Below are 12,183 nucleotides of genomic sequence, written 5' to 3' on the forward strand. Positions count from 1 at the left end.
TTTTCTATGGTAGTATTGTGTATTACACAGTTACTTTAAATTTCTAAATACTTATTTAAATTTGGAGGTGCCCACTGGGATTGTATCACAGGTTCTACAATTCTTTTGATTTGGAAGCAATACCCACACCGATAATATTATTTAAGGCTTAATTCCAAGATAATACAGGCAGTCCTTGTTGAACGACCGCTTGTTCAGCAATTGTTTGAACTTATGGTGCTGAATGAGGGGGACTTTTGAGGATTCCTTTAGTTGTGGCCATTGCAGTGCCCCCATGGTCATAGGATTGTGATTCAGTTGGTTGGCACAGGCTTACAACAGTTGCAATGTCCCATAGTGATTATATGGTCACTGCTGACTTCCAACAAGCAAAGTCAGTGGGGAAGCTGACAGGAAGTTGAAAATGATGATCAAGCTGAGCTTGGGACACTGCAATGATGGCAATGGGAACTGCTACAACTGCCTCTGTTAAATCAACATAATCACTTGACATCCCACTTTTATGACCGTGTTGCTTGGCTACAGAATTGCTAATCCCAATACCGTTGTTAAGCAAGGACTACCTGTATGTGATGACCCAGGGCCCTGAACGAAGGCAAAGCAATTAGCTGGTCAGGATAATTGTCTTTGTAAGCACTGCCAACGTTCACCCAACAGCCCCCCACATATGCTGGCACAAGTTCAATAAAACAGTCCACGGAGTTAAACAGTTCTTTAAAGTAAAACAGATAATAAACAAAGTATAATCTTTTCAACGCCCAGCTTGCCTGTAACCTGCAAACTGCAAAACTGAGGACAGCAAGGAGAACCCTTGCAGGAAACAAACTTGATCCAAAATACAAAGAGTCCAGGTACAAGAGCTCACATCATGTTTGTTCCCGGCAAATGCCCCACCCCACAACGTCTCCTTAAATACCTACTCCCTAGGTGTGCCTTGTGGAGTGGGGCGTGACGCTCCTCCCGAGCAAGTGAGCCTGCTTCCGTTGTTCCCTCCTCCTCTCTGCTCTCTTTGCTCTGGGATCTGATGGGGAGGGGCCTTGCTCCTCGCCTGAGCTCTGCCTTCCCTGTTCCAAACTTGAAGGGCCCTGGTCTGCTTCAGCCTGTTCCTCCCCACAGTCCTCCGAAGCCACAGACACCCCCTCCTGGGCCTCTACAGGGAACTCCATGTCGTCCTCAGAGTCAGGCTCAGATAGAGGCATGACTCTGTATAGGAAAATAATATAATCACATAATATGAGACAGTAAATAGGGAATAAACAGGAAGAATATAACATAAGCCAAAATAGCAATAAGGGTAAAGATTTCCCTGTCCAATCGTGTTCAACTCTAGGGGACGATGCTCATCTCCGTTTCTTGGTGGAGGGGGCCAGCATTATCTGAATACATTTTCCGTGTCATGTGGCCAGCATGGCCATACATACACTGTTACTTTCCCACCTAAGTGGTACCTATTAATCTACTTGCATTTGATGCTTTCAAACTGCTAGGTGGACAGGAACTGGGGCAGGAACAGCAGCTGACCCCATTGCGCGGCGCTTAGGTCTGATAAGCTATTAAACACAAGACAGTAATTGCAAATATTCAAGAAGGCAAGAGTATAACAATAGAGTATCTTCCAATTAGGAACAGGGAAACATAATGGCAGACCAATCTTGAAAGGTCAGCAAATGTGTAGCACCCTTCTGATTAGGTCTCTATTGATGCTCCATTACATGAAGCAGGGGAGAGGGTGTTGACTTATTTTATATAGGCTCTGAAGCATAATTAAACATACCAGCTTTTGAAGGCATTGTGGCACTGGATTTTCCGAAGAACAAGGACAAATGTTTTATCTTGGAAGCTTTGCCATTTTACCAAGACTGAAACAACCAAGACTGAAGAATCAAGGAATCAAGTCTCAGGGGTCTTAACTTTGAGATCATCCCAAAGTTAAGAGGTATCTATTTCTCAAGGTTGATTGAATTGAAGATGAGAAAAATCATCCTACTCTATACCAATGTCTCATTAAATACAGCAGGAGTCCCCAACCCCTGGGTTGCACAAGCCAGTGTTCGCAGCTTGTACAAATGGAGCTGGGCAAGTGAGTGTGTGCATGGAACCATCCACTCCCCCTCCCCTTGCTAGTTCACAAAGCCGGAAAGGCTGGAGACCACTGAAGTACAGGACAAAACAAAATAGGGCCCTTTTGTTGAATTCTGCACTATATACTGAACTATTATATGTAAATATAAAATCACATAGAGTTCTATGTACCATGCACCTAAAGAGGAACACATCGCTATTCAATTTCTCCTTGCCTACAGGAGGCTCTACATAATACTGTGTTTCCCCGAAAATAAGACCCGGTCTTATTTTTTATTTTTGCCTCCAAAAGAGGCACCAGATCTTATTTTTGGGGTGGGAGGGTCTTTTCCATGGTCTCGTACATGTGGCACTGACAGCCCCACCCAGCTGGCCCATTCTGCGGCTGAAGGAAATGCCTCTGCAGCTGAGAATGGATTGGCGTGTGCGGTGCCCTCCAGCATGCATTTCGCTGTCAAAGGCCTTCTGGAAAGGCCTGCGGCCAAAAACTGAGAATAGATTCTCACAGCCACAGAAGAAATGGGTCAGCTGGGTGTGGCTGTCGGCCACAGCCACAAGGGAACCGCAGAAGAAGTGGGCTGGTGAGGCAAGGTAGGTGCCAATTCATGGAAGGCCTGGCTACAACGGAAAGCAGGTGGGCGCGTGGAGCAGATCCACCCCACCCCCTCTCTAGCTTGATTTTTAGGCATGTACCTTGCCCCAAAACTAGGCCTTATTTTGGAGATAGGGCTTATATTAGGCCCACCCCAAAAATCAAACTAGGGCTTATTTTGGGTGTTGGTCTTTCGGGGAAACACGGTATATACAGCAAAACATTTATCTAATATAGCTGTGATAGTCTAGCGCAAAATATATTCTACCAACAAATTATGAGTACAGAAATAAATCAATTATTTTAGATTTAGACTTGGAACCCTTTGCATTAAAAACCAGCAAGTGTTAAATGCATAATTCAAGTAGCTTATACCATTCATCTATTTTAATAGGCCTGGTAACAAACTTTCTGTCCAAAATACTATTCAATTTATTAGTTTGATTAATGTTACACAATTACTCTCAACATTATACAGGCATAAAAATTGATATTGAAGTATGGCTTTTTTTTAGCAATAAACAAATCAGGAAAAGAGGTCCCTTTTTATAACATTGTGATAAAAAGCCATTTATTATTATCTTTGGTTTTGTTTTATAAATATTCTGTATCCACGTGAAAAAGTTAGAGCCGCAACTCTTTTAATGGTGAAGACATAAAACTACTCTAGATTATCATTTTTTCTGTATTAAGGAAGATTATAGCCATTTTTTACAAATGTTATCTTTCTCCAGCAGGATGGCTGTAGAGTCCAATGGATGGGTTCTATGACAGCCTTCCTGCCCGGCAGACTGGGTAAAAACTTTGGCCACACCCCTTCCTTTGGGCGTGACCCCAGTTTTGACTCAGTCTCGAAGCCTGGTAGAAGTGCGAGAAGCAGCTCTCAGAAAACAAAAAAGGAATTTCACTCCAAAAAAGAGAAATCATCCCCTCTTCCTTCCAATTTGAAAGCAAGGTTTTCTGGCAGCTGATAGAATCTTTGACGGGTGCAGCCAGGATCGTCGGAGTGGTGAGAGGGGCTTCAGGGCGGCTAGCCAGGGAGGCTTGGACCGGGGCCGGATCGCTCGCCGATATCCGGCCCGCCGAGCAGCTGTTTGGCGCGGGGACCTCACACCGGATTGCTCGCCACTCTCCGGCCCGCCAAACAGCTGAGTGGCCGACTCTGCTCGGCCGACGGAGCAGAGGCGCCGCTCGGCGCTAAACAGCTGAGCGGCGCGGGAAGCACCAAACCGCGGCGCCGCTCGGCATCGATCAGCTGAGCGGCGCGAGAAGCACGCCCTGAACAGAGCAGAGCTCTAGCGCCGTTCTTTCTCCTCAGCGGAGAGGCGCAGCCCCCTTAAGGCCAAAGGAATTACCTTATTGCTGAATTTAAAGATCCGCCATTGTTTGAGCCTCGTGGCTTCCCGGGCTACTATTGGGAGGCGTGGCTTCCTCCCATTCGCCATTTTGAACGAGCGGATCAATCCGCTGTTTTCCTTTGTGGGTGGGGCTACCATCCGGGCTCCTTTCCCCTGCAGATAAAGAAGGGATCCTTTATGCAATTGCCTGAGGTTACCTCAACACATTGGGGCAAGAGGAAGGAAGAGGAAAAAGAAAGAGAACTACCATCAGTTCTGATCGTGGTCTGCTGCCACAGCCACAGACTGGGGGAGAGGGAGATATTAAATGCATTGTGTCTGGACTTAGGTGAGGAGGTGAGGAGGAATAATTTCTCTAACTGTTCCTATAGTGACCTTTAGTCACTGCTTTGCAGGATCTCCTGTCCAAAGAATCCTGTCTGTCCGGCCATTGTTTGTATAGGCAGAAGAGGGCAACAGCCCCAAGCATCTGCATCTGATCTGCGTATCTTATTCCCCCACTCCAGGCATTGCCCACTCGGGGTGCCTGGCGCAATGGCAGACAATGTCTCGTATTCAGTCACTGAGGTCCCTCAATTGTCCCCCCCACAGCAGCAACAAAAACGCAGATCTTCTGAACCAGAGGTGGGGGGGAAGAAGAAGGCTAAAACAAAGCACCTTACTCAGAAGGGACAATCTAAAACGACTGAGCGAGAGGCTTTGAGGAGACATTTGGCTTTAGAACGACAAATTAGCAGGGCGCAGAGAACCAATTCCAATGGGACAAGCGTGGTTTCCCCTGTCCCAGTGGTGGCGCCCAGCTCGGAACCTACTGCCCAGGAGGTTCTCAAAACTTGGTCTCCTCCTGGGGAAACTGAACAGTTAGATTCCTCCAATCCCTCCTCACCAGCTTCTTCACCCGACCACACTCCAGTGCGCCACTCCAGCGACAAAGCGCAGAACATATGGTCGGCACAATTTCAGGCATTCATGCAGGATGCCTTTTCCCAGTTCATGGCTTCTAAGGGGCAAGTGGCTTTTCATACACCCCATAAGGGACGAACTAGGCCGCCCCCTACCAACATTTCTGAGACTTCCTCTCAAATAGGAGAGGGTGACTCATTAGACCTCGATATGTCAGACATGCCCCTTTTGGAGGATGAGGAGACCGCACCTGAGCAGGCGGCAAGCTCTGGCCTCTTTAACCCAGCACTCCTAAAATCACTCCTGATAAAGGCAGTCTCCACGGTCAGCCTCACATCAGTACAGGAAGAGAAGCCCTCTACAAGCAAGGAGGCCAATCCTCTATTTGCCAAAAAGGTTCCACAGGATAAGTACATTCCATGTCCGGAGGTCTTCATGACCATGGTAGAGGAACAATGGTCCTCACTTGCAAGCCCACCGGTACCCAATAGCGTGGAAAGAAAGCTTTTCAACCTCTCTCCCTCCTTCTCGAACATGTTAGAGGTCCCCACGGTAGATAACCCCTTGATCTCATTATTTTCTACCTCCGCAATTCCAGGGGACATGGCGGAGGCCTTGAAACCTGAAGAAAAGAAATTTGAACACTCCCTCCGTCGTTCCCACATGGCTGCAGCCTGGGCGGCCAAAGCAGCCACTTCATCATCATTCTTCGCAAGGGCCTGCATCATGTGGTTGAGGGAACTGCAAAGCATGGTGCCTCCAGATCAGGTCAGAGTACACCAGACATTGGCCAAGCTCCTCGCAGCCTCTCAGTTCATGGCTGACGCTTCGCTGTACGCAACAAAGTACGCGGCAAGATCCATTGCGGCCACAGTGGCCTCACGTAGACTACTGTGGCTCAAAAATTGGAAGACAGACCTGAGGTCCAAGTGGTGTCTCTCGACGTCCAAATACAGCGGGGCATCCCTATTTGGGTCCATTCTGGACCCGCATGTCAGTGAAGGCAGAAACAAGAGGAAGATCTTAGTGCACCCATCAAAGAAGTTTGATAGGAGAAGCAGCCAAGACTTCCGGAGACAGGGATCCCGTCCAGGGAGCCCCTGGGAATGGAGGCAGCCCTTTCGGTCAGGGCAATCCTGGGACTGGCCCAGAGGCTCGCGATCCTTCTACCCGAGACAGGATCGACCCCAGGATCGCCAAAGCACAGGAACCAGAGGCCAGTTCCAGTCCAGACGTCCATATAGGGGATCGGGAGGCAGATCCTTTAAGCGCACCAAGTGACACCAAACGGGACACTCCCATCGAGGGTCGGTTAGGAAATTTCATCGAGGTCTGGGAGCAGACCACTACCGACGCCTGGGTCTTGGAGACGATCAGACATGGTCTGACCTTAGACTTTTGTTCTCCCCCACCAAACCGGTTCATCAGATGTCCCATCTCCAGAAAGGTACACAAGGCAAGGTTGTTAACTTTGGCCATAGCTCACCTCCTGTCAATTCAAGCCATAGAGAGGGTACCAAAGGGAGAGGAAGGAAGAGGATTTTATTCCATCCTCTTCGTTATCCCGAAGTCATCAGGAGGATGGAGAGCAATATTGGACCTGAAGGGCCTGAATTATTACATAAAATACAGGAGGTTCAAGATGCACTCCTTGAAATCCATCCTAGCCAGCGTCAGGGAAGACGATCTACTATCCTCAATAGACCTGACAGAGGCGTACCTACACATTCCCATTCATCCCAGTTACCGGAAATTCCTCAGATTTACCTACGCGGGCCGACATTACCAATACAGGGCCCTACCCTTCGGGCTATCCTCAGCGCCAAGGGTATTTACCAAGATCCTAGCTGTAATAGCAGCCCATCTCAGGATGATGCCGGTTCGCGTACAGTTTTATCTGGACGACATCTTGATCCAGTCCAGATCTTAGGAACAAGCAAAGACAGATCTCAAGACCACAATCCGAACCCTACAGGGGCATGGATTCTCGGTCAATCTGGCCAAGAGTCATCTCACTCCCTCAAGGAGACTGCAACACCTAGGCGCAGTAATAGACTCGTCACAGTGCAGGGTATACCTTTCCCAGGAACGACGAATCAGCATATCCAAGCTAATTCACCAAACTCAGAGAATCAGGAGAGTGCCCTTGATACAGCTCTCGAAACTCCTGGGAAAGATGATATCTTGCATGGGCATTATACCATGGGCAAGGCTCCACTCGAGGGAGTTGCAGTGGTTCCTCCTACCCTACCAGAGGAGGAATCTCAGCACCTCCAACAGGAAGGTCTTGGTACCAGTACAGGTGATGAGATCACTGAAATGGTGGATATCTCCCAAGATACTCAAGGGGAGCGTATTCAAAGAGCCGGACAGGGTCACGCTCACGACAGACGCGAGCCTGTTCGGATGGGGAGCCCACTTGGGAACCCAGATAGCACAGGGCCAGTAGGACCAGAAGGACCTTTCACACAGTATCAATTGGCTAGAGCTCCGGACCATCCACCTGGCTCTACGTCATTTCTCATACCTAGTAACAAGGAGGCACGTCCTCGTGTTAACAGACAATGTAGCAGCCAAGGCCCATGTAAACAAGGAAGGGGGAACGCGATCAGTGGAACTAATGAAGGAGGCATTAGCTCTGGCTCGGTGGGCAGAAACCAATATGAGTTCTATCAGAGCAGAACACATCTCAGGGGAGGCAAACACCCAGGCAGACTCCCTGAGCAGAGCCAAGGTGGATCAGTCGGAATGGCGCCTGGATCCGGCTCTGTTCGAGGAGATCTCCCGGAGATTCGGACAACCGCATCTGGACCTATTTGCCAATCACAAGAACACTCAACTCCCCAGGTTCTTCTCCAGATTCCCGTCTCCGGGGTCGGAGGGAACGGATGCCCTCAGGTGTCGGTGGCCGGCGCATCTCCTGTACGCCTTTCCACCGTTGCCCTTGATACCGGCGACCATATGCAAGCTGATCCTGGAAAGCGCAGAGATAGTCTGCGTTGCCCCGCATTGGCCACGGCGCCCGTGGTTTGCCGACCTCGTGGACCTTTCGATATCACCCCCGTGGAGGATTCCCCCGGACAGAGTAACACTCAGCCAGGGCAAGTTCGTACACCCAGACCCCCAGTGGCTACAACTAGCCGCCTGGCATTTGAGTGGCAAAGTTTAGCCAAGCAATCTTACTCGGCAGGGGTGATATCGATCATACAAGCTTCACGACGAGCGTCCACGAACAGGATTTACGATGCTACATGGAAAGGCTTTTGTAGGTGGTGCGTTTCTCTGCACCTAGATCCAGCTGCAGCATCTATCCCCAACATTCTAGATTATCTCCTGGAGGGTCTTAATAAGGGCCTATCAGTCAACACTATTCGCAGACAGATATCGGCTCTCTCAACTGTACTCTCCTGCGACAACTTAACATCTCTAGCGCAACATCCAGCGATTAGCGCCTTTTTAAAAGGGGCGACCAACACAAAGCCTCCAGCCATACACAGGTACCCGTCTTGGAACTTGCCTAAAGTCCTTCTAGCCTTGACATCAGCCCCCTTTGAGCCTCTTGAATCATGTTCTCTTCATCACCTATCGCTGAAGGTAGCCTTCCTTGTGGCAATTACTTCAGCAAGGAGAATTTCAGAACTAGCGGCACTGTCAGTAAGAAAGGATCTGTGTACCTTCTTCAAGGACAAGGTCGTTCTTAGGCCAGATCCGGCCTTCATTCCGAAAGTAAACAGCGTCTTTCACAGATCTCAGGAACTGACCCTTCCTGATTTCTGCCCAAAACCCAAACATAGGCTAGAGCATAGATGGCACAAGCTGGACGTGCGTAGAGCGCTGTGTTTCTACGTGAAACGCACTTCGGCCTTCCGCAAGACGGAAGCATTATTTGTTTCCTTTCAACCATCAACTATGGGAAAGAAGGTGTCTTCTTCCACCATAGGTAGGTGGATCAGGGCCTGCATAGCCCAAGCCTACGTTTCGCAGGGACTGCCAGTACCCGCACATATGACTGCGCATTCAACACGGAGCGCAGCCACATCTGCGGCATGGCTAACACAAGCGCCGGTGGAAGAAATTTGCAAGGCAGCAACTTGGTCTTCACCGTCCGTCTTCATTCGGCATTACCGTTTAGACTCCCTTGCCACAGCAGATGCTGCTTTTGGTAGAAGAGTGCTACAGCAAGTCGTGTCTGCTCAGAATTCGGTAGCCTAGACATTCCCTCCCAAGGGGACATGAGAGCTTTGGTAGGTCCCATCCATTGGACTCTACAGCCATCCTGCTGGAGAAGGGGCGTTGTCTTACCTGAATGCCTTTTCTCAGCAGGATGATGTAGAGTCCAAGCCCACCCAGGGGTTAGGTCTAGGCAGGTATATAAGAAAGAGCTGCAATATCAATTCCAACAAAGTTTCTCGCCTAAGTCAAAACTGGGGTCACGCCCAAAGGAAGGGGTGTGGCCAAAGTTTTTACCCAGTCTGCCGGGCAGGAAGGCTGTCATAGAACCCATCCATTGGACTCTACATCATCCTGCTGAGAAAAGGCGTTCAGGTAAGACAACGCCCCTTCTGATTACTTTCAAGATAGACCTGACATTTTATCTCCTACATCTTTTTGAAACAAAACTAGGATGTATCATTTCAGTTATAAAAATATTGCTTATCTCTACATTTGATTAAGCAAAAGTAAGTCTATATAACTGGGTAAGTCAAATCCTTTCCTTCTGTATAAAAAAAAAACTTTATTTCCATGAAAAAAAGTTCTTCACATTTCTAAATCTAATCCATTATTTGGGATACATGTTTAGCCAGTTATAAATTTCTTTCCAGCTGATTCATGGAGACAGCTCGGTTATTAGGCAGATTTACTTAAATCAGTAAACACTAGGGAAAAAGATAAATGGCAAGGCGTGGAAAGGGTTGTAAGCTAGGAAGTTTGCCTTGTAAATTTTAAACAAGGTCCTTACTCATGGGTATAACAGAATGTTATCCTGTCACCTGACTGGTCCTAATTATTCAAAGCATACATTATTCAAATGTATTTAAACTATGTGGCTATAAAGCATATTTTATTTACCAAAGCTATTACACAAGCTATTACACAAGAAGTTACTTTATAGCATTTTGATTCCAGAACTTTAAAGTGCAGTAATTCTTTTCATTTTATCAATTAATTAAAAGAAAGACCCCAAGCCCTTTAACTACCACTAGCAAAAGAAGAAACCAAGTCCTAACTAAATGTGGCATTGTGATATACATAACTATTGCATACGTCCTGGTTGTAGGTACTTGCTTAAATTAAGGAAACCCTATTAACCATGAGAGATTTCAACAGGATTTCTTTCTCACACTTCAAAGTCCTGTCTGGCTTTAGAATTTATTTTTTTCTCCTTTATTTTGCCTCTGAGATAACATGACTGGACGGAATGAGACAGCGATCAGTAAAAACATTTGGTTGATAATTAAATAACTGTTTAATTTATAGGTTTACCTGATTCTAGTATAGCCAATCAATATTCACCTATCTTGATAATATATTGCTCTCCAATAGAGGGTGGTATTCCCAAAGTCTGTTTCAACCTACAACCTCCTTCCTCTGAACTAAATGTACTATACTTTGAGTGGGAATTCCAATCATTGTGAAAACTTGCTAAAATAGACTATAAAATAGGCATTTCTATACAGAGCCCCAAATGAGAGCACAAAGTTAGTAATGGCACTATAAGATTTACAATACTTGCAAATTATTAAATAATTAATCAGTTCCTACCTAGGGCCCCAGGCCTGCACATAGGCTGTTTTTACTGTACTGCAACTTAACTAGGCTTAATGAAAGCCAATTAAAAGTGTTTGAAAAGCTTGGTCCTGCTTGCTTCTTCAGTCAATTTTGTATCAGTCCAAAATCTTAACTACCACCGAAGATTGCCTTAAAGGCAAAGAAGGCACATGAACTTGTAAAAGAATTATCTATCTATTCCCTTCCAATGGATAATAACATACCATGCAAATTTGCTGAGAAATTCCAGACTTCATAACTATTGCCTTCCTTATATACAGCACATGGACCAGATTGCAGCACATATGTGCATATTTTCTTGGAAATTAATGGAACTGACTTGTACTCATTTTCATTTCAGCAAAGCAAAATACAAGAAGTCCTCGACTTACAACATTTAGTTCATTTAGTGACCATTTGAAGTTACAACGGCACTGGAAAAATTAACTTACTACCATTTTTCACTTTTATCCATGGCAGCACCCCTATGGTCACGTGACTAATATTCAGCTGCTTGGCAACTGATTCATATTTATGATGGTTGCAATGTCCTGGGGACATGTGATCCTCTTTCGTAACCTTCTGACAAGCAACTGCAGTGATTCACTTAACAACTGTGGCAAGAAAGATCATGAAACGGGACAAAACTCACTTCACAAGTGTCTCAGGAACAGAAATTTTGGGCTCAGTTGTGGTCATTAGTTGAGGACTATTAGTACTAAAATAATCAGGAACGATTAACAAACTAGAGGAATTTTAACAAGTTTTTTTTAATGAAAAAAAAACCAGTGCAGAGTTTTGTGGTATATTTACAATCCAAAGAAAAAAAGATAAAAGATATTATGCCTGCATACATACAGAAACTTTGTTCAAAGAAACATAGTTTAATTCTCCAGTTGCTATAGAAGACCCGGGAGATTAACATAATAAATTGGAATTGATTTGTCATGAAGTTCTGGTTCATAAATCTCCAGGGAAATGGACAGTAGAACCACCCCAAAATGAATAAAGCAAGGTAGTCCCTGACTTACAATTCATTTAGTGACCATTCAAAGTTACAATGGTTGTGAAAAAGTCACATGACCATTTTTCCCACTTATAATCATTGCAGCACGCCCATGGTCACGTGAACAAGATTCAGACACTTGACAACTAGTTCATATTTATGATTGTTGCAGCATCCTGGGGGGGCACATGATCCCCTTTTGCCACCTTCTGACAAGCAAAGGCAATAGGGAAGCCCGAATCACTTAACCACAGTGTTATTAACAACTGCAGTGATTCACTTAACAACTGTAGCAAGAAAGATGATAAAATGGGACAAAAATTCACCGAACAGATGTTTCGCTTGGCAACAGAAATTTTGGGTTCAACGGAGGTCGCAAGTCGAGGACTACCTGAATCGGCTAGATCAGTGTTTCTCAACCTTGACAATTTTAAGGCATGTGGACTTCAACTCCTAGAATGTCCACATGTCTT

This window comes from Crotalus tigris, unplaced genomic scaffold, assembly GCF_016545835.1.
Source record: "Crotalus tigris isolate CLP2741 ecotype Arizona unplaced genomic scaffold, ASM1654583v1 scf7180000019363.1367679, whole genome shotgun sequence".
Lineage (NCBI taxonomy): Eukaryota > Metazoa > Chordata > Lepidosauria > Squamata > Viperidae > Crotalus > Crotalus tigris.